Source organism: Tenrec ecaudatus, chromosome 1 (genome assembly GCF_050624435.1).
Source record: "Tenrec ecaudatus isolate mTenEca1 chromosome 1, mTenEca1.hap1, whole genome shotgun sequence".
Lineage (NCBI taxonomy): Eukaryota > Metazoa > Chordata > Mammalia > Afrosoricida > Tenrecidae > Tenrec > Tenrec ecaudatus.
Genome location: NC_134530.1, coordinates 322,378,788 through 322,401,751, shown reverse-complemented (window position 1 = coordinate 322,401,751; position 22,964 = coordinate 322,378,788). Strand labels below are relative to the sequence as shown.

General features: G+C 45.9%; 1 non-coding gene across 1 annotated transcript; it reads left to right on the top strand.

The window, feature by feature from the left end:
• The first annotated feature begins 1,423 nt into the window (after positions 1-1,423).
• LOC142437661 (small nucleolar RNA SNORA31) lies at positions 1,424-1,553 on the top strand. The gene has a single exon (XR_012782204.1). It is a non-coding gene; the product is annotated as a small nucleolar RNA SNORA31 (small nucleolar RNA).
• The last annotated feature ends 21,411 nt before the right edge of the window (positions 1,554-22,964 follow it).

Sequence of the window (22,964 nt, the reverse complement as noted above, 5' to 3'; positions counted from 1 at the left end):
ATCAGGCCTGTGTGTACATATGTTGCCATCATTCTTTTCTGGACAGTTACTTTCTATTGAGCCCTTGGTATCTGCTCTTTTTTTCCCTCCTGCCCCCCCTCCCTCATGACCCCTTGATAGATTATAAATTATTTTTATTTTCACATCTCACACCAACAGCGGTCTCCCTTCCCCCATGTTTTCTGTTGTTATTCCCCCTGGCGAGGGGTGTATGGTTTTGTGTCAATCATTGTGATAGGTACCACCTTCTCCCATCCTCTCCCCTCTTCCCCCTTACCCTTCTGGTATCTCTATCCCCACTCCTGTTCCTGGATTCCATGTGTCATGAGCTCCCATCTCTTATCTGGACCTGTGTACATGCTCCGGTCTGGGCTGAATTGAGCAGCAGCACTGGGGTCATGAGAGAGACACTCTCCTATAATGTCCTTCTGAGTGCTTTCAAGCACTGCCTTTCCTGTGCAGGACTCTAATCCCTCTGGAAGTGATGTGTGCGTGTCATCAGGTGGAGTTCCAGTTTAGATCATGTATAATAAACATACCTATAATAGTAAATACAGTGTTTAACTTGAAAATAGTTATTTTCCCAGGATGAATCTCAATGGTACCAGGGAAAGAGAGACACACACCACCACCACCACCACCACCACCACCCCAGCTCTTAGCTACCCTCTATACGGTTTCTGAGACAAAAAGTCTTTACATGAGCAGACAGCCTCGTCTTTCTCCTTGGGAGTGGTGGTGGATTTTGAACCACCAGTATTGCAGTTAGCAGCAGGATTCTCATATTCATATTCTCTCTCTTTCTCCCTCCCTCCCTCCTCCTACCCCTCCATATGTACCTTAGATTTGTTTTGCTCATATTATACCATGGGCTTTTGATTTATGTTGAAAATATAAATTGTGTAATGTCATTTGGTTTTCTTCTTAAGGTTACTTCATAGTACCAAATTAGCCTTGATAGTTTTCCTCATTTTCTATTATCTGTAATATTTTGTATACAATTGAATTATCTGTTTCATATATGTTTACTAAAGCTTACCTATAAAGTTATCGATGATTGATGGGATTTTGTGCATGTAGCTAGACTAATTTCTTTAATGATTTGAATTACTCTTTTTGAAAATGGCTTAACTATGATATTTCTTAGAAAGTTGCTCATTTCCATCTCAGTTTTCAAGTTTATTGGAGTGCATGTGTTAATTACATTCTATTTTGGTTTTAAAACAGTGGTTCTCAACCTTCCTAATGTTGGGAACTTTAATACAGTTCCCCATGTGATGGTGACCCCAACCATAAAATTATTTTTGTTGCTGATTCATCACTGTCATTTTGCTACTGTTTTTGAATTGAGCGACCCCTGTGAAAGGGTCGTTTGGTTGAGACTCACAGGTTGAGAAAACCGCTGGATTAGAAGCTGCTACTGAAGCATCTATTGACAGACCTGGAGCAGTTACTGTCTGCTCTTAAGGTTTCCTACAGATGCAAGAGAGAATGTCCTTGCGCTTTCTGCCTGCCTGCCTGTGGCAGCCATGATTGAATAGGGAAGGACAGTGATAAAAAAATAAATAAATAAAATAAAAAAATAAAAAAAAAGAAGCTGCTACTGTAGCTGTACTTTGTTCCTGTTTAAATTCTTGGTGGTCCTCATGGATTCCCTCTCCCTCCCTTTCCCCTGCTCTCTTGTGCTCCCCACCCCCTCCCATCTTCACACTGTCAGCTTCTTGTCTGTATGATTACCATGTGTCTGGGGGTTACTCTTTTTTATTTGCTAACTTTTTGCACACACACACACAAAAGTTAGCCTGCAGATGTCTATGTGTATGCTCCAGTCTATCCCCATAAAGGGTTTTCATTGTTGTTGACTTCTCACATTTTTCTATTATCATCATGTTCTGATCTGTATTTTTGAAAAGAATGCTTCAGAATCTCATAACTCGTATCTCTTTATTATTGATCTCTAAAGCAGCATTGTATTCGGCTTAATACCTCCTTTTAGTTTTGTGGAGACTTGCTGTGTTTTCTGTGTCCGTGTGTGTGTGTTTAAACAAGCTGCATTCTATAGTAGCTAGTCCTGGGATCGGTATGTATCCACTGGGGCAAATCTTCCCATTCACTGTTGGTGTCGAGCTACTTAATATGCCAGTTCCTCACCAGCATTATGGTTGGTTGATTTAGCTCGTCATGTCATGCAGTTCATCCTGCATTTTATATTTTGAAGATGCACTGCCATGTATCTTGTACATACGTAGGAGCATGGACTCTGTCCCAGGGGAGCAGCCCTCTTTGTCCATGGAATTGGCCCTGGGCCTGCTCCCCCTTTGCTTTGTTTGCTGAGAGAGCAGGAACTGTGGCTCTGCTCTCTGCGGATGTGTCGCCGCCGCCTCTGCGTAGATTCAAATCCACGGTGAGGACTGCCGGAACTCAAATCCCCGCTTCGCAGTCTGCGGGGCATACTCCTTGGAGCGGAATTGCTGGGCCATGCAGTTGTTCGACGTTTCAAAGGGCTGTTTTTGTTAACGTGGTTGCAGAATGTTAAGATTCCATCGCTTCAGAAGAGGGCTCCAATTTCCCCACATTGTCACCAGCACCCCTCCCGCGCGTCCAAAGGAACAGCCGAACTCGTGGTGAAGTCCGAACTCGCACATGCCTGATCTTGCTGAGCAATGTCTCTGCACTCCCGGGCCCTTCTTTGGACAAAGTCTACTCAAGTCCCTTGCCCATTTTATAAATTGTTTGACTTTATGTTATTGAGTGGCTAGGATGATTGATTTTTAGCAATTAAACCCGTACACATACAGCTTCCACATAGTTATCAGCTGTAAGTTGCCTTTTCAGTTTATTGATAGCTGTACTGTGTTTTCACCCCACTAAATAATTATTATCGTTGTCAATTTGGCCACCACTGTTTTTAGTGTAGAGTGCTTTAGGGGTGCTTTCCGGAACGGTGGTTAAATTTTCTCCTACGTCTAGAGCAACGGTCTCAGCCTGTGGGTCGCGACCCCTTTGGGGCGCTAATAATCCTTTCACAGGGGTCCCGATTTATAACAGTGATGAAGTAGGAACGAAAATAATGTGATGGTTGGGGGGGTCACCGCCACACGAGGAACTGTATAGAAGGGTCATGGCATGAGGAAGCTTGAGAACCACGGGTCTAGAGTGTCTTATTTAATATGTACTCGACATGGGCCGTTTCACTCCGTGGTCTCCCAGAGGTTGTCCTGTGGGGAGAATGTCCCACTGCATTCTGCCTTTGACGTTGCATCTTTGTAAGTAGCTTGACTTTTCCTCCTGATGGCGTTTTAGAAATATGCACCGTATCTTCATTGTTCTCAAATTTCCTAAAGTGTTCTTGAAATAAGTTTGTTTTTATGAGTTTATGTACTTTTCTCCTGATTCATTCCTTTCGAGGTATATTTCAGTTAACTTCCTTCTGCTTACATAATCCATTAGATTATTAGTATTGCCTACCTTTTCATCGAATCCATGTAAGCGCTGTTTGCAAAGCTGTGCGTAATTCCGTGCAGCCTGTTCCTCTGATGCCACTGTCCCTGACTGGGATGCCCTCAGACTGCTCGAGTAGCTTCGAGTCTCGGGGTGCCAAGCTGTGTTTCCCCGTATGTTCACTTCCGTTCACGGCGGGTTGTTTGCTCCTGTGTTTTGTCCGTTTTGACTTAACTGGTCTGTAATATTGTCATTTCTGTTGGAAAATAATTTGAGTTGCTGGTCACAGTGGATTGGCATCTGGGCTTCTATCAGGCATCTGATTAGTACTGACTGCCTGAGAATAAGTGTCATCAGAGACTTGCACCATGTAATTACCATAAACATCTTACCCAACTAGTGCTTAGTTCATGCTTTAAAGATGGCTCTCTCTGTCCGGAGCTCTCCATCAGCAGCAGAGTATTAGTCTTTCATGCTTAGCTATGAATGTTCGGGTTGACTTCTAGTGCCCTCTCTACTAAGATTTCTTGGGGGTGTATCTAAACAATTTTGTCTTATGATTTCATCCAGCTTATCAAAGTGTGTAGCCCAGCATGACCTCCAGGGTGGCCGTCTCCTGTGCTGGAACTGTGTGTCCTGGCTGTGGCTATGCCAGCTCTGCCGCAGGTGAAGGCTAAAGGGCAGTGCATGCAGGAGCCCTGAGGGCGAGGCATTCAGAATGGGGACCTGAGTCTGCAATTCGGGCAGTGCTGCCTTTGGCAAGGATCTGACGCATGGACGCCCAGCTTCCTCAGTCATTTGGGGCTAGTAATGGTAAACGACTCCTTAGCTAGGGTGAAAATTAAATGAGACAATGTGTGTTATGAATGTGGCGTAACGCCTGGGCCACAGTAAGGAGTCACTAAATGGCCGCATGTTTTACATGCGTACCGTCATATGTATAACAGGTTTTTAACTTCCAGAGACTAACCTGTCAAACGTTTAATGTTCCCATGAAGTAGTCTAACATCACTACACCACTGCTGAAATCCCCATTGGCTCACAGCACAAAAGACACCTATGAATGATGAGAGCACTGTGAACCATGGTCCGTGGCTCCGGGGTTCTGAGAAGTAGACTCCAATGATTCCATGATGATTAGGGACCTTTTGGCTAGAGTGATGCTATACCCTGGACCATCCTCACTGCGAAGTCATGAGTTGGCCAATAGCTACTATTGAGTGATAGACGGGTATGTGGCGTGGAAGACAAGTCAAGGTTCTTAGTTCCAGACTAAGTAAAAGCTATCAAGGAATCAAGATGGAGGATTGGGAGGGAAAATTGGATGCTCCCTTACTGGCTCATAATTAGAAACCCAGGGTAAGAGTGAAGATTAATTCAAGCTAAATGACACGAGCATTTCAAACTAAAGAGACGACCATCTTCCATCCGATGGGAGATGGTTACAGTCTCCCCAAGGCCCAGAAACCATTCTGTTTGGGAGAACACACAGACTGAAAGGCCTGCCATGGAGAAGGAGGCGTCTCCACCAGCCACAGAGGCTCAGTGCCATGCAGGGCTGAGGGCTCATGGGAGACGGGAAAGTTGAGCAAGGCCCGGGACAGTTTGCTGGCAGCAGGGAGAACAAGGTAGCGCAGACCCTGAAGAGGACTCCTGTCAAAGTGTTCTTTCCGGCCACCAACAGCTCAGTCACGTATCAGAGTCAAAAACATCAAAGCCTGCGTGCGGCCCTTGTGCATTTTCTTTGCTTTTCCTGTCATCTTTTTGAAGTGACTCCATAAATCCTACATTCTGCGGGTGTTCTGATTACCAACTGAAAGTTACCCAGCACCACAGACGAGCGAGAGAGGGAGGCAGGTGCCTTCCTCTTTTTGCTTCGTTGGGCTGATGAGATGGTCTGGAACCCAAATTGCGGGGGGTGGGGGGGGAGCTGCGTCCTGTGGAAATATACAAGCATACCCTCGCCCCGCTGTTATTAAAAGGTTGGGCCCTTTCCATTGACCGATAAGTGGGTCTATCCATTTGACCAGGGTTTTTTCCCAATGTCTTTAAATAGGAGTTTGCCCTTTCTCATCAGAGTTCAAAGAATTTAACACAAAAAGGGCATGATTTAGCACATGATGAGGAGAAATATGTTTGAATTCCCCAGCCATTAATTTCACAATTTGAGTTTTTAAAGTTTGATGAGCTCTTTCCACAATAGCTTGCCCTTGAGGATTATAGGGGATTCCCGTATTATGATTAATGTCAAAAGTAGAACAAAAAATCTTAATTGCTTTGCCAGTGTAAGCAGGAGCATTATATGTTTTAAGAGCTCTGGGTATGCCAAGATAAGCAAATACATGAAAAGATGTTGAATTATGTCCTTATATGCTTCCCCTGCCTTGCAGAGGCCATAATTACATGAGAATATGTGTCTATACATACATGCACATAAGCCAATTTTCCAAATTGTGGGACATGAGTTAAATCCATGTGCCACAAATCAGTGGTCTTACACTTCAGGGGTTCACTCCCATAGGTAAAGAAACCCCATTCGGAGGACACGTTGGACAATCTTTGACTATAGCTCTGGCGGTTTCTCGGGGAAGGTGAAACTGATACCTAAGTGCAGAAGAGTTCTGGTGGTGTATAGCATGGCTTTCTTTAGCTTCCTCAACTGCAGAAAAAATGAGAGGCCTTATATAAAAATCTGCCAATCTATTACCATCATGTATAGGACCAGGAAATTGGGAATGAGCTCTCACATATCCAATAAAAATGGATGCTTTCTTTGATGAGTTGAAGCCTGTAAATTTCTCAAAAGGGGAAAAAATTGTGGTCTTATCTCCTGGAAGCAGGGCAGTTTCAATACGAGGAAATAGTTTTACAATATAATATGAGTCCGTGTAAAGATTAAAAGGAAATGCAGATAATCTGTTAAAAGCCTCCAAAACAGCCATCAACTCTACCTTTTGAGCAGATGTTTCTGTGGTTTCAGTACCTATTTTCTCAGAGTCTATAATAGTCACAACTGTGCCGTTAGAAGACCCATTAGTAAGCACCAGAATAGTTGGTCCTGGTAATGGCTGCTTTAAAGTATGCTTTGGAAAAATGACTGGGTGGAGTTTGAGAAAATGCAATGAGGGATTATTAGGAAGATGATGTAATATATTTCAAAAATAAAATACCCTGTTACGGCCACTAGCCAATCATCATCATTTTCCCTTAGATAGGTTAACTGTTCAACTGTGTAGGGAATGATAATATTAATAACATACTTTCCAAAAATGCTTTTTTCACTTTTTTTCCCTGGATTATTGTGGCCACTAAAGAAGAGTACCCTGGAACCATCCACTTCTGTGAAATCATCCAAACTCCCTATACTTCCCACTAACTGCATAGTGTGCGGGGACGTGGGTCCAGTTTCTTTAACAGCACTTTTAAGTTCTTTAAGTACTTTTAAAGGCAATGGTTCCCATTCAGGCTCCCCTTCATCTATAGCATCTGTAATGGGGAAACACCTCAGGAAATCATCCCTTCCCTTGGAGCCTGTTGGACAGCTCCTAAAAACCCTGCTTTAGTGGGAACCATTTTTGGAGCAGCCTTTTTCTTTTTAGTTTCTTCCAAACAAGGGGCAGTAGGTTTTACAAACAAATCCCAATCCTTGTTGTTCTATTTGGCTGCCTTGTTTAGCATCCTTTACTGTTAGATTCAGGGAAGGAAGGCGAGCTCACCTTGGGCGCACAGAATAATCACGACCAGCTGAGATGCAAAAATGGCAACAGGAGCTTATTTGCTAGCTCAAGCTAGGGCTTCCCTCCCGCCGCGGCCCAGCGCAACAGGGATCCAGTGTCCAAAAGGGAAATAGCCCGGAGTTCTTTGTTCTCCGGGCTTTTATAGGGCCAGGGACAAGAGGCGGGACAAGGGGCAGTCCAGGCTTGCTGTTCTTTAAACTTATTGGAGAAAACTTCTGGCACCAGAATTGTCCAGCGGTGATTGGTGAGTAGGTTTGCATGTGCTTTCCTGATTGGTCGGTCACTGGTGGGCTGTCACTCGAACTCTATTGGCTAAGGCGTCATTGGGTGATGCGTCCCATTGGTTAGGTCGGATCAGGCGATGTGTTGCATCAGTGACCAGGAACCTGAAACCGAAACTTAGGCTTACCCCAAACTTTGATTTTCATACCGCCTGTTTGAACTTTTACTCTGCTGATTCTAGCAGTTGCACACCTGTGCCCCACATTACCAAAGGAATTTCTTCATGAGCCTCTATTGGTAATAAGTGGTTCTTGCTTGTGGGACTTGGATCTAAACTATCTCTTAAAAGACTCTATAAAGAAAACATTTTTATAGGAACTTGTTCAGGACCATTTTCTTCATAATACTTTTTCAGGTCTTCTCCCACCTTCTGCCAGGTGTCTAAATCCAAAGTTCCATGCTTAGGAAACCAAGGAGAACACTCCTGGATAAAGGAGAGAAAACTTGCTAAAGTCTTAAGGGCCCTAGCCCCCTTCTTTTTTAGGGTTTGCTGGACGATGTCAACAAATAACTCTCTTTCACAAGATTCAGAGTTTCCCATTACTACTCACCCTTTCGTACTTAGCCTTACCTCTGCTAAGGGGTCTGCAACACCCAATCGGTGAGAGTCTAGCCTGACCGAAATCTACTTAATTATCAGGGGGTTCTTACCCGAGGGTCCCTGTTCGGGTGCCACCTGCCGCAGTCCAGCTGCAGCAAGGTCTGGGGTCCCTCAAGGTGGGTCACGGCATCGGCGAGTGGGAGACAGAAACCACATGACTCAAAGGTTGCGGGTGGCTGGTCCAATTTTATTCATGCAAAGCTTCAACTTTTATGTTCTTTTTCTTGGCTTAAAGTTTATGGCCTGAGGTCATACATCAGGAAATTCTCAGGCCACAAGGCCATGACAAGTTAAATAAATCACATCACGATTCTGGGTTAAAAATTAGTACATCTTGAAACCAAAGCTTTCTCAACTACAAGGGTGATAGACATAAACCTTCTAACAACAACTGAGCACACTTCATCCAACTAGGGCACATTGTTCTAACTATGAAATCAATAGAGCATTAATACATTTCATTATCAAAAATTACTTGACAGGCTTTAGCTGTTCTTTCTTAGGCTGTTCCTCTAGGGCTTTCATTTCTTGTTCTACTAAGTTCACATAAATTAAACTCCCAAAAGTCTTTCTGTAACAAGGTATGAGTTGCCTCCCAATGGGTAGCTTTGCTTCAGCGGACTTCAAACATCATGGAGGCCCTCTTCTTGCTAACCTTTCCATAAAACTTAAACTACTAAAAGGAACTTGTACACCTTCTTTGTTAACTATTCTTATGCCATTTTTATTATGAGCCCTCATATAAGGTAAATCAGGGTCAGGAACTCTATTTCTCTTTGGGAGGGGGTTAGCATATTCTACCCCCTATGCAGTAACCAATATAAGCAGGGGGGAAAGAAGAAGATAAACTTTTTAAGAGTCTTGCACAAAAGCTTCCAAACGAGCCTCTGAGATTTCCGTGGGTTTCGGTTGCAATAGCTCAGCCTGCTCAAGATCTAATGTAAATTCCTTAAGGGGGGGTCTCTGGCTTCCAGTTTCTAGTTTTATTATACAGTACACTTTGCACACAGTCAGGACATGGATCTATCAAAGCCATAGGAAGGGGAGTAAGCTCAACCTCTAGGGAATATTCCTCAGTTGACATCAGTTGTTTCCTAAAAGGGGAAGTGATCAAAATTATCAAGAACCAGAGAGCAGCTACAATTATCAATGGTGATATCAGACCAATAATTCCAAAAGGTTCACGGGAGAGACTTCCTTGGGTGGAGCCTTCTTTGAATGCTCCTCCTCCATGCGCGGAATTTGTCAAGGCCCGTGGTTGGAAGTGGTCTCGGCGTAAAATGGTTACATTTTTGTTTCTAGTGTAAAGGACCCGGCTGTGTAATGAGTTACGTGTCCAGGTTGCTCACTGCAAGGTCAGTAGTTCAAACCCACAAGCCTCTCTGTGGAAGAAAAATTTGGTTTTCTGCTCTAGAAGATTTCACAACGTTGGAAACCCGAGAGAGCAGTTTCACGCTGTCCTGTTGGGTCACTGTGGGTTCACTGTGAGTCAGAGCATGCAGCAGTGCAAGATTTGATCTACATGACAAAGATAGCCTCATGGAACAGAAGTCATCTCTGTGAGGGCCTCTTTTTGAAGGACCAAGTCCTTTTATCTATCTATCTATCTATCTATCTATCTATCTATCTATCTATCTATCTATATGAAATATATATTTGCTCCATTTTAATAAATAGAACCTACAGAGGTTTATCTGCATGTGAAGGTATTTATGAATATGCATGTGGCATTTTGCATGAGTTTTGCCATGCTGGAATACAGTACATTTAGGAAGAAAATAATGCTGCTAGGTTATCTTCCTTCCCTCTTTTGGAAGTCTGCATATTTCTCGGTGCAATGGCCAGAACATGTGGTGGCCCCTGGAACGTCAGCCGTGCACCTCTGCTTCACATCTACCGTATATACTCGAATATAAGCCGGCCTGAGTATAAGCCGATGTACCTAATTATTACCTGGGAAACCAGAAAAACTGATTGACTCTAGTATAAGCCTAGGGTGGAAAGTGCAGAAGGTATTGGTGAGTTTCAATAATCAAAACAAATGAAAATAAAATTACTAAAAATTGAGACATCAGTGGGGTAATATATTTAAATATTTATTTTAAATAAAAACATAAGTAAAAGGACAAGTCATTTAACATTAGTAAACCAGCACAGTAAGTGGAAAGTAGGTTAAAAAAAACAGTAAGGTATCAACAATGATACCTTAAGAGTACTACAACCAAGCTAAATGTAAAGAGTTAAAATCCTTCGAAACTGGATCCCTCATCATCATCCGTATCCCAAAGCAGCGCTTCAGCTGGTGTGAGGTCATCATAGACGCTGTCCTCACTGAGATCGTCGTCATCACCGTCACTGCTGTCATTTTCATACAGAGCGCAGTCTTCACTGCCATCCATAGCATTACTAATACTACATTTCTGGAAGGCACGTGGCACTAGGTCTTCTGGAATGTCTTCCCATGCATCTTGAACCCACTTTGCTATTAGTTTTATGTCTGTCTTCATGAGATTTCCTCCTTTTGTTAGTGGAGCTTGACCAGATGACATCCATTCATGCCACATTCTTCGCACATGGTCTTTAAAAGGCTTATTCAAAGATACATCCAGAGGTTGCAGTACACATGTAAGCTCACGTAGAATAACGGCTAAAGTAACTTCACTAGATTTTGTCAATTGTTTTATGTCATCTGATAGGTGGGCACTGAACAAATCCCAAACAAGTAACGATGGCTTTTTTTTTTTTTTTAAGGCTGCTCCTGGTCGCCAGCTCCAAATTTCTTCCAGCCATTTTTTTGTTCTTTCTTTATCCATCCAGCCTTTAACATGTGCACGCACAGTAATTCTTGGTGGGAAATTGATCTTTTTAGGCAAGGTCTTTCTTTCAAAAATAATGACAGGATGCAGCTTAGTTCCATTAGCCAAACTTGATAGAACAACTTTAAAGTGTTTTGTTTTTTCATTTCCTGTGGTTTTGAGAAAAATGTGTTCTTCTCCTAAACTTGCCACAGTTCTGTTGCTTGGAAGGTCAACAGTCATGGCAGTTTCATCCACATTCCCAATATCTTCCAGGTCGTAAGTATAAATCCTTTTTTGTTTTATTACAAATGACTGGAATGACATAATTTTTTCCTTCAAGGTCTTGTGGTAATTTCTGGGAAATCTTTGTTCTTTGTCTCAAACAGAGTAGGCCAAACCTATTCATGAAGCCGCCGGTACACCATCCTGCTGACACAGCAAATTTTTCAATGCCTGATACTTTATAGTTGTCATCCTTAGCCATTTGTAGAGCACGTATGTGGATTCCCATGCGTGTTATGCAGTAACCATTTTGACGACACTCCATAATCCATTTATGCAATTCACTCTCTAGAGCCCCATAAAAAAGACGTTAAACCACGACGAGCTTTTTTAGCTTTTGGAATCTGTTCCTAGTCAGCCTTCATTTTCTGCCACTCCCTCACTTGCTTTCGTCAACACAGAATTCCCTACTTGCAATATTGTTATTGCTCTCTTCTGCTCTTGACGTGTTAGCCGGGAGGAGTGGGGGGAGTCCATGCGGGCAGGGGATGCAGGATGTGAATTAACACAGAGACCAGAGGGGAGAGGCGGAGCGCAGCCACAGACACACCCTTACCGGTTCAGCTGCCACTATGGGTGCATAGGGTGGGGGTGGGGCGGGGGTGGGGCAACGGCTGTGGGTTTAGCTCCTGCTTCAGAGCTTTGGTAGCTAAGGACCCGCAGACGAAACCGGGGCCTGAGCCCACTAGGGACACATGGCCCTAGGGACTCCAAATGAACGAATGAGTGAAGGTGGAGTTGACCCAGTCAGCTATCATGCAGGGACCCAGGCAGGAGGGCAACACCCCACCCCCATCCTCTCTGTTCTCACCGGTCCCTGACCACGGAAAGTCCCGACCTGTCCTGTACCTCACGTGTACAGGAGTCTGGGGTCCCCCGAGGTCCCAGGGAACGGAATACTCTGTATCTCAAGAATGATGAGAGTTTTGTGTGGAATGGAGTCCTGTGTGTCTCTAAAGAATGATCATGACACTGTCACGCTCCTTACAACACGGACATGTTTGGAAGCTATTGTGCTGAGCAAAATCGGGCAGTCCCTGAAGGCAGTCACTGTCGGAGGCCACTGTTACCAAAGGAAAATAAACGCAAGGAAAAATGGTTTTCCCACAGAGAGAAGCAGATGCTAGTGCTCGTGGAAAATCAGTGTGGAAGGGAAAGTAAAAGGAGGGGGTGTAAATAATGCCCAGAAAAGATACCTAGGTAATCACACACATGGGTAGAGACAGAGAGAGCAGCAGCTATAGGCACACAGATACATCCTAACAGAGTCTGCATAGAAAGAGACATGTAATAACACAGAGACATACAGGTGAGCAGACACATATTAACTTAGTGTATGTATAAAAATGAAACCGCAGCACACATACAGGGTCATCAGAGAGGGATGTAGATAGAGAGTTGCATGACAGACCCAAACTCACTGCGGTCTTCTGGATTTGAACTCAAGGACCCTATGGGACAGCAGACCTGCCCCTGCAGGCTCCAGGGTGGTGACTCTGTACGGGCGGGGCAGCTGATTTCTCTCCCCAGGAGCCAGCGGGTGGTTTCAAACTGCTGACCTGTAAGCAGGAGGCCACCCTGCTCCGTAAGAGCACAGACAGTAACAGATGATGGTAAAGGGGATGAAGGGATCATAGTCTCCCACGGGGGTGTCGGCGATCCCTGCAGCTCCCCGTAGGACCCCCCTTCCTGACTCTGATATTGGTCAGGGCCCCCGAACCGAGCTGTGGTCAGCCTTCCCTCCATCCCCCAGGAGTGGTGAACACAGCAGGCGGGCAGGCTCAGGCATCTTGGTGGCTGTTTGCAGCAGGATGTCCAGAGAGCTGAGGAGTCCAGGGCTGGCGAACTATGATTCCGGGCTGCTGCCCGATGTCTGAGGTGAGACGTGGGGTCTGAGTGGGTTGGGGCTGTGCAGGGACCAATGTGAGCAGGAGCCAGGTCTCTTGCTGAGGAAGAGTTGCCTAAGCGACACACAGTTTGTAACATAGATGAAATCAACTATATCTGTTTATACAAAGGCATAAGAGAAACAGGTGAAAATGATAACACAGCAACATAATTTGAACCTCCTAACAGACTCATGGTACCTGCACACAAACAACATGGTACCTGCGCACAGTCACAGGGCACCTGCTCACAGACACACACATGATACCCAATCATAGACATACACAGGGTACCTGCTCACAGACACAATGTCCTTGCTCACAGAGCCATGGTACCTGCTCACAGACACACAGTAACTGCTAACAGACAACACGGAACTGCTCAGAGACAAGGTCACATGCCCACAGACACACGTGGTACCTTGTGGGATACAGAAAGACCTTACCCCAGCTTTGTCTCCTCCAAAGCTATGCCAAACCTTAGAGGCTGTTTGCCAGCACATGGTGGGAAGTCGGATGCTTCGAGATGTTCTCCCTGAAGGCATTCGGCCATCAGACTACTGTCTGCTCCACTGCAGGAGGGGCTCACACCCTATTGATAAGGACAGTAATCGGTTCCATGGGGAGACAGAGAAGTGGTCAAACCGGCTCAGGGAGATCCAAAGTTAGGCTGCCATCCTGAATCTAGGACCCGCCCATCTTGTCACATGTATACTCCAATTCCTCCCCTTCCTATTGCGTGTATACTCCTAGATTGTCCCCCTCTCATTACTGTATTACCTATAGTAAAACTCCTTCCTGTGACATATGTCTTTACCTGTAATTAGGGGGCTTGCATGCCCCCTAAAGGTATAGAAGCCTCGGTGAGTAATAAATCTCACTCTCTCACTCCTGCAATTCCCACCTTGCACATCCTCAAGTGGATCAACAAGTGGCTCTGAAGTGAGCATGTTACCATGAAATGTGTCTGACTTCTTTATTTTATTTCACTCTCTCTCTCCCCCCCATCTCTCTTATTCTCTATGACTTTCCTATAATCTTTACTTATTATCGCTGTACGATTGCACCTGCTGGGCCTGTGATGATTTCTTAGGAGCTGGCTCCCCTGATGGTACCTGCTCACAGACACAGGTTGCCTGCTCTCGGACACACAGTACCTGGTCAGAGACACACAGGACTTGCGCAGACAGCATGGTACCTGCTCACAGACACACACTGCCCTTCCTCACAAAAACATGGTACCTGCTCCCAGACACACCAGGTACCTGCACAAAGGCACACTGGACTCCTCACATACGGGACCTTTCACAGACAAAGGGCCCCTGCTCCCAGACGCACTGGACTTTCTCCCAGACGCAGGGTACCTGCTCACACACACGTGGTTCAGGAGTTGTACCCCGGGTTTCTACTGCTGGCAGTTGAGAGGTTAGTACACTGGATTTCTAGTTCTGGTGATTCGAAGTGTTGATCACTGGCTGGCTTCTCTGGGCAGTTGAGTGGTTAGTACGCTGGGCTGCTAGCTCTGGTGGTTCAGAGTGTTGTTCCCTGGGATGCTAGTTCTGGTGGTTCCGTGGTCAGTGTGCAGGCTTGCTAGTCCTGATGGTTCAGGGAGTTGGTCGACGGGTTGCTAGTCCTGCTAGTTCAGTGGTTAGTACTCTGCGTTGCTAACCCTGGTGTTTCAGGGATGTGCTCAACAGGTTTCTCGTCCAGGTGCTTCAGAGGTTATTACGCTGGGTTGCTAGTTCTGGTGGTACAGGGCATTGTTCGACAGACCCAAGGCACCTGCTCACAGATACACACGTCACCAGCACAGGCACACGGTGCTTGCTTAGAGACACACGGTATCAGCTTACTGATAATATACCACCTGCTGAGAGGCACAAGGCATCTGTTGTAGACACACAGGATAACTCCTCACAAAGAAATGTCCCCCGGTCACAAACAAAGTATAACCCCTCCCAGACACACATGCTCAAGGATACAGGTTACCTGTTCACACACACAAGAATCTGCTCATATACAAACACACCAATGACGTGATCACAAACAGAGAACCTGCAAGTATACACACACAGGTTACCTGCTCACAGAAACACAGTACATCCTCATATACTCAGAGTACCAGCTTATATACACACAGGTTATCTGCTAATAGACAAACAATACTTGCTCATATACACACACACAGAAGATACCTGCTCACAGACACAGAGGAGCTGCTCATATACACACACTGGTTACCTGCTCATAGATACAAGAACTGGCTGAAATTCACACACAAGTCACTTGCTCACAGACACAAGAACCTGCTCGTGTACACACCAGGCTACCTGCTCACAGACACACAGGACCTGCTCATCTACACATAGATGTTACCTGCTCACAGACACAAGAATCTGCTCATATATACACGCAGGTTACTTGCTTACAGACACACAGTACCTTCCCATAGACGCATACAAGTTATCTGCTCACAGTTACACATTATCTACTCATACACACACACAGGCCACCTGCTCACAAACACAAGATCCTGCTTGTATGCACACAGGTCACCTGCTCACAAACACAAAGGACCTGCTCCTATACACACACTGGTTACCTACTCACAGACACACAGGAACTGCTCAGATACACAAGTTACTGGCTCACAGACAGTGGTCCTGCTCATATATACATTGGTATATATACACGCAGTACCTCCTCATATACACAAATAGAGTACCTTCCCACAGACACAAGAACCTGCTCATACACAAACAAAGGTTATCTGCTTACAAACAAAATAACCTGGTCATATACATACCAGGTAACCTGCTTATAGACACACAGGACCTGCTCATATACACATACATGTTACCTGCTCACAAACACATGAACCGGCTCACATACACACCAGGATACCTGCACACAGACACGTAGTACCTGCTTATATAAACACAGGTTACCTGCTCTCAAACACAAGAACCTGTTGATATACATACACAGTTAGTTACATGTTCACAGATAATAAAACTGGCTCTTACACACACCAGGTTATCTGTTCCCAGACACAATAACCCACTCTTACAAACATCAAGGTTACCTGCTCACAAACACAAGAACCTGCTCATATACACACAAAGGTTTCCCACCCAGAGACACAAGAACCTGTCCTTAGAAACACACAGGTTACCTGCTCACACACACAGTCCCTGCTCATATATACACACAGGTTACATGCTCACAGACACAAGATCCTGTTGATATGTACACCGAGGAGAACAGTCACAGATACTAAAATCAGCTCATATACACACATGTTACCTCTTCACAGACACAGAGGAACTGCTCACAGGCACACACTGGTTATCTGCTCACAGAAATGCAGGACCTGCTCATATACACACACAGGTTACTTGCTCACAGACACCAGAATGACCTCTTAAACACACCCAGGTTACGCGTTCACAGACACAATAACCTGCTCATATGCACACACAGGTTTCCTGCGTACAGACACACGAACTTGCTCATATACGTACAGATTAATTGCTCGCAGACACAATAACCTGCGCTTATAAAAATCCAGGTTACCTGCTCACAAACAGAAAACTTACTCATATACACACACAGGTTTCCCACCCAGAGACACAAGAACCTGCCGTTATAAACACACAGGTTACCTGCTCACAGACACAGAGGACCTGCCCATATACACACACAGGTTACTTGCTCACAGACAAAAGAACCTGCTCATATGGACACAGGTTCCCTTCTCTCAGACACAAGAACCTGCTCATATACACACACAGGTTTCCTGCCCACAGATACAAGAACCTGCCCTTATAAACACACAGGCTACCTGCTGACAAACACAGAGTACCTCCTCTTATACAAACACAGGCTTCCTACTCACAGACACACAGGACCTGCTCATATTCACAGGGGGCGCCTGGTCACATACCCACAGTTTACCAGCTCGTATACACACCAAGGTTACCTGCACACAGGCACGCGGTTCCTGCTCATACACACACGGGTTGCCTGCTCACAGACACACAGGACCTACTCTTACACACATTAGTTGCCTGCACACATACACAAGAACCTGCTTATACATGCCTACAAGTTACCTTGTAACAGACACAAGAATGTGCTAATGTACGTACACTGTACCCTGCTCACAGACACAAGAACCTGCGTATGTACACATAGAGGTTTTCTGTTCACAGACACAACAAACGGCTCAGAAACGCACGCAAGGTTACCTGCTCACAGACACATAGGAACTTCTCATAAACACACACATTACCTGCTCACAGACACAAGAACCTGCTTCTATACACACACAAGTGATCTCACAGACACAAGAATTTGCTCATAGATACACACAACTTTCCTACTCACTGACAGTATGGAGCTGCTCATACACACACACACACAGGTTACCTGCTCACAGACATTAGTACCTCCTCTCTTACACACAAAGGTTTTTGCTAACAGACAAAATAACCTGATCATACACACACAGTTTACCTGTTCCCAGACCCAAGAACCTAGACATATATACACCCAGGTTACCTTGCAACAGACAACGTGTGAATATACCCAAAGAGTACCCTGCTAAAGACACAGGAACCAAGAACCAACGTTATGTACACCTACAGATTATCTGCTCACAGACACAACGGCTCATAAACAAATGCAAGGTTACCTGCTCACAGACACACAGAACCTTCTCATTAACACACACGTTACCTGCTCACAGACAAACCAGACCTGCTCACGTATGCACAACGGGTACATGCTCATGCAAAAAGGACCTGCTCACACACACAGCATTGGCTATCTCTGGGACTCTTGTAGGAATGCTTTTTTGCACTGCCTACAGCTTATTACCCAACAGAAGTAACCTACCACTTGATGTTCCTGTGACTTCCATCTCAGGGGATTGACCAAGAAGTCTGCAGGGTTGCATGATTGGGTGTTGCGGAGGTTGGGCAGAGGTTCCTATAGCAGCTGGGAACGTTGAGGACGGTTGTCTGAGTTACATTAGGACCCCAGGTACACAGGCAGGAATGTCCCTCTAGGAAATCGAGCAGAACATCCACTGGTGCAGATCAGGAGGGCTGTCCCCGACTAGGGCCACCTACACAGTGTGGAACTCACCTTGCTGCGTGTGGTACAGGCATAAATGCCCTACAAGCAGGGGAGTGGTCTGGAGGTTAGCAGTAGTGTGTGGGAGACCAGGAGAGAGACTAAGAGGAGCAAGAAAACAACATTCAAAAGCTACCCTGATGATCCGGTGGGAGTTGGGGGCGGGGTGGATATAGTGAAGGGATGGAAACAAACGAGCAATGTATCTCAGTCCAGATCCAGGGAGTGGAGCTGCAAGGGTTTAGTCCCTGCTCCCAGGTAGTATCAGCAAGCTGTGGCTGTGTGGATTAAAGGCCCCAGTGCAGCCCTCCAGGACCCCAAAGGTCGGTGGGAGGGACAGAGAGGAGATGGAAACAAGAGCAACAATGTAGCTGAAACGCATCCTTGCCTGTGGAGCTGCAAGATTCCAGTCCCTGCCCTGAAGCAGGTGGCGGCAAACTGTGGCTGTGCTGAGGCCAAGCCACTCTACAGGCTAAACATGGTCCTGGTACCAGCAGAGACCTGGCGGGTCCAAGGTCAAGCCCCAGCCGGCCTCCACTGAGGATAGACAAAAGCCCCCAGGCCCTCAAAACCCCGTGGGTCTCTAATCGTGATGATGTTCCACATGGGTTCCAGCAGTGTTGAATTTCCCTCTAAGCAACGCTCCTGGGTTGAATTCTAGAGAGATCCTCTGGTTTATGTTATTCCGTCTGCATCTTTCTTGAAGTCAGGTTACCTGCTCATATACAACACACGGGTTTCCTTGACACAGACACAAAAATGTGCTAATGCGCACGCGCGCACACACACACACACACACACACACACAAAGAGTACAATTGTCACACACACACGGCCGGCCAATGGAATCCTACAGGTTATCTGCTCACAGACAAAAGGACCTGCTTATAGACACATGCAAGTTACCTTCTCAAAGACACACTGTACCTCCTCATATAAACACACAGGCTCTTCTCACAAGCACACAGGACCTGGGCATATACACCAAGGTGTCCTGCTGAAAAAGCCTACAGATGACCATCTCCTATACACACGAAGGTTACCTGCACACAGGCACGCAGTTCCTGCTGATAGACACACACTTGTTGCCTGCTCACTGATTCACAGGAACGGCTCAGACACACGCCCAGGTGACCAGCTCGCAGACACACAAGACCTACTCATGTTCACATTGGCTGCCTGCTGACAGTCACGCAGTACCTGCTCATATAGCCACACAGGTTACCTTCTCACAGAAACAAGACCTTTCTCATACATATACACAGGTTACCTGCACACAGAAAAAAGTGCATTCTCACACACACGCAAAGCTTACCTGCTCACAGACACACAGGTACTGTTCATCTACACCCATTGAGGACCTGATCACAGATATACAAGACATGCTCCTATACACACGCAGGTTACCTGCTCACAAACACTATTACCTCTTCTTGTACACACACACACACAGGCTTCCTGCTCATAGACACAAAAGTCTGCTTCTATACGCACACAGGTGATCTTCTCACAGACACAAGAACCTCCTCATCTACACCCACAGGTGATGTGCTCACAGTGACAAGAACCTGCTCACATATACACACAGCTTTCCTACTCAGAGACAGAAAGATGCTGCTCATATACACAAACACAGGTTACCTGCTCACAGACACTAGTACGTCCTCCCTTAGACACACAGGTTTCCTGCTCATAGACAACATAACCTGATCACACACACACAGATTACCTGTTCACAGACACAAGAACCTAGAAATATATACCCACAAGATACCTTCCACAGACAAAGGGACGTGCGAATATACCCACACAGTACGCTGCTCACAGACACAGGAACCTACGCATGTACACATTCAGGTTATCTGCTCACAGACCCAAAAAATGGCTTAAAAACACAAGCATGTTGATAAGCTCACAGACACACAGGACCTTGTCATAAAAACACACGTTACCTGCTCACAGGCATACTGGACATGCTCACACAAGAAGGACCTGCTTACACATGGACGCGCACGCACACACAAACACAAACACACGTTACTTCCTCACAGGCACGCAGTACCTGCTCATATACACAAACAGGTTACCTGCTCACAGACACAAAACCAGTTCCTGTACACACGCATATTACTTGCTCACACACACGCAGAATCCCCTACTATAAAATCACAGGCTTTCTACTCACAGACACACAAGAACTGCTCATATAAATAAGGTGACCTCCTCATAGAAACACACTGGTGAACAGCTCATGTACACACACAGGTTCCCTGTGCCCAGGCACAAGTTCCTGCGAATGGACACACACCGTTTGTATCTGCCTTCTACAGATACAAAGGAACTGCTCAGATACACGCATCAGTTCCCAGACACACAGGGCCTGCTCATATACAACTTGGTTGCCTGCTCACAGACACTATAACCTCCTCTTATACACACATACGTTTCCAGCTCACAGACACAAGAACCTTCTCAGATACACACACAGTTCACATTACCACATACACCAGAATATATGCTGATTTACACACACAGTAACCTGCGCACAGACAAAAGGACCTACTCCTATATACACACAGGTAACCTTACCATAGAAACAAGAACCAGATAATATACAAACACAGTAAGCCTATTCATAACTCTAATGATGTTCTGCTTCAAAGCATCAGACATAATTCTTAAGTTTTCTTCAGCTTCTCTGATGATCTTACTAGATTTTTGTTCATGTGGTTTAAGTCAGCTTGGTTGTCTTCTAAGTCCCTGATGCTGTTCTCTGATTCCCCCAGTCGATTCTCCAGGTCCCTGAGTCTGCTACTGGTTTTCCTTATCACCTCCCTAAGGTCCTGAATTTCCCTTTGGTTTATCGCTCTTACCTCTTTGGTCATTTCATCTTTTTTCTCTATTGTTTCCCTCGTATTATGTATGACTCCAAGGAGCATTCTGAAAATTTCTCTCTATGCCCGCTCAATGTCTGCTGCTTCTATACGTGTTATTCTGTTTAGGACATCTTCTCTCATTGCTGTTAGTTTGTCCCATGTATTTTTTATATTTTTGCATTGAGTTCGTTGGGACTGAAGGCGGTTTGCCTTGCATTGTTTTAGAGGAGCCAGGACCCATTTTGCAGTGTGTCGAAGAGCACTGGCTCTCTCTGGGAGACTTGTAGGAATGCTTTTTTGCACTGCCTACAGTTTATTTCACAACGGAAGTAACATACCAATTAATGCTCCTGTACTTCCATCTCAGGGGATGTCCCGTCCCAAGGGGTCATTCACCGTGGATCCTGGAGGAGAGAGTGGGAATTGGGTGGGTACAAGAGGCACGGAGAATGAGGACAAGACAATATCCTGATCAATTCCCGTTTTAATGAACAAAGAGGCACAGCTTATAATGGCCAGCCAAGGGGGTGTGGGGGCCTCGGCCGCACATGCAGATTAGGCTATCTTGGCAACAGGCCAATCGGAGTTCAGGGGAGTGTGCCTTGCCCGTGAGTCAGTAAGGGCTTACAGTCTTCAATTAGGTACGCAGAGGAGTGGCATGTACACGCAAATCAAGCATAGGTGAGGACGATCCTTTGCCCAATCCAGGGGATGCAGGACACGGGTGCTTATCTAAAGAGCATCACCCCTTGTTTGCTCAAACTTTACAGCTGCAGTGCTCTGTCACGTAGGCTTGGGTAGAAGAATGCCCAGAGCTCAGGCTAAGAAATTACAAGTAATGGCCAGGCCTCATGGCTGCGGACAAGGGGAGTGACCCAGGAGACTGCTGGGTTGCATGATTGGGTGTTGCAGAGGTTGGGCACGGTTCCTGCAGCAGCTGGGAACGTTGAAGGGTGTTGTCTGAGTTACATGAGGACTCCAGGCACACAGGCAGGAATGTCCCTCTAGGCAATCGAGCAGAACATCCGCTGGTGCAAATCAGGATGGCTGTCCCCAGACTAGGGCCACCTACACAGTGTGGAACTCACCTTGCTGCGTGTGGTACAGGCATAAATGCCCTACAAGCAGGGGAGTGGTCTGGAGGTTAGCAGTAGTGTGTGGGAGACCAGGAGAGAGACTAAGAGGAGCAAGAAAACAACATTCAAAAGCTAGCCTGATGAGCCTGTGGGAGTTGGGGGCAGGGTGGATACATTGAAGGGATGGAAGGAAACGCGCAATGTATCTCAGTCCCGATCCAGGGAGTGGAGCTGCAAGGGTTTAGTCCCTGCTCCCAGGTAGTATCAGCAAGCTGTGGCTGTGGGGATTAGAGGCCCCAGTGCAGCCCTCCAGGACCCCAAGGGTCGGTGGGAGGGGGCAGAGAGGAGATGGAAACAAGAGCAACAATGCAGCTGAAACGCATCCCTGCCTGTGGAGCTGCAAGATTCCAGTCCCTGCCCTGAAGCAGGTGGCGGCAAACTGTGGCTGTGCTGAGGCCAAGCCACTCCACAGGCTAAACATGGTCCTGGTACCAGCAGAGACCAGGCGGGTCCAAGGTCAAGCCCCAGCAGGCCTCCACTGAGGATAGACAAAAGCCCCCAGGCCCTCAAAACCCAGTGCGTCTCTCCTTCCTTAATCGTGATGCTGTTCCACATGGGTTTAGCAGTGTTGATATCCCTCTAAGCAACGCTCCTGGGTTGAATTCTAGAGAGATCCCCTGTTTTATGTTATTCCGTCTGCATCTTTCCTGAAGTCAGGTTACCTGCTCATATACAACACACGGGTTTCCTTGCCACAGACACCAAAATGTGCTAATGCAGACACACACACACACACCCACACACACACACACACACACACACAGTACATTGTCAAACACACAAGAC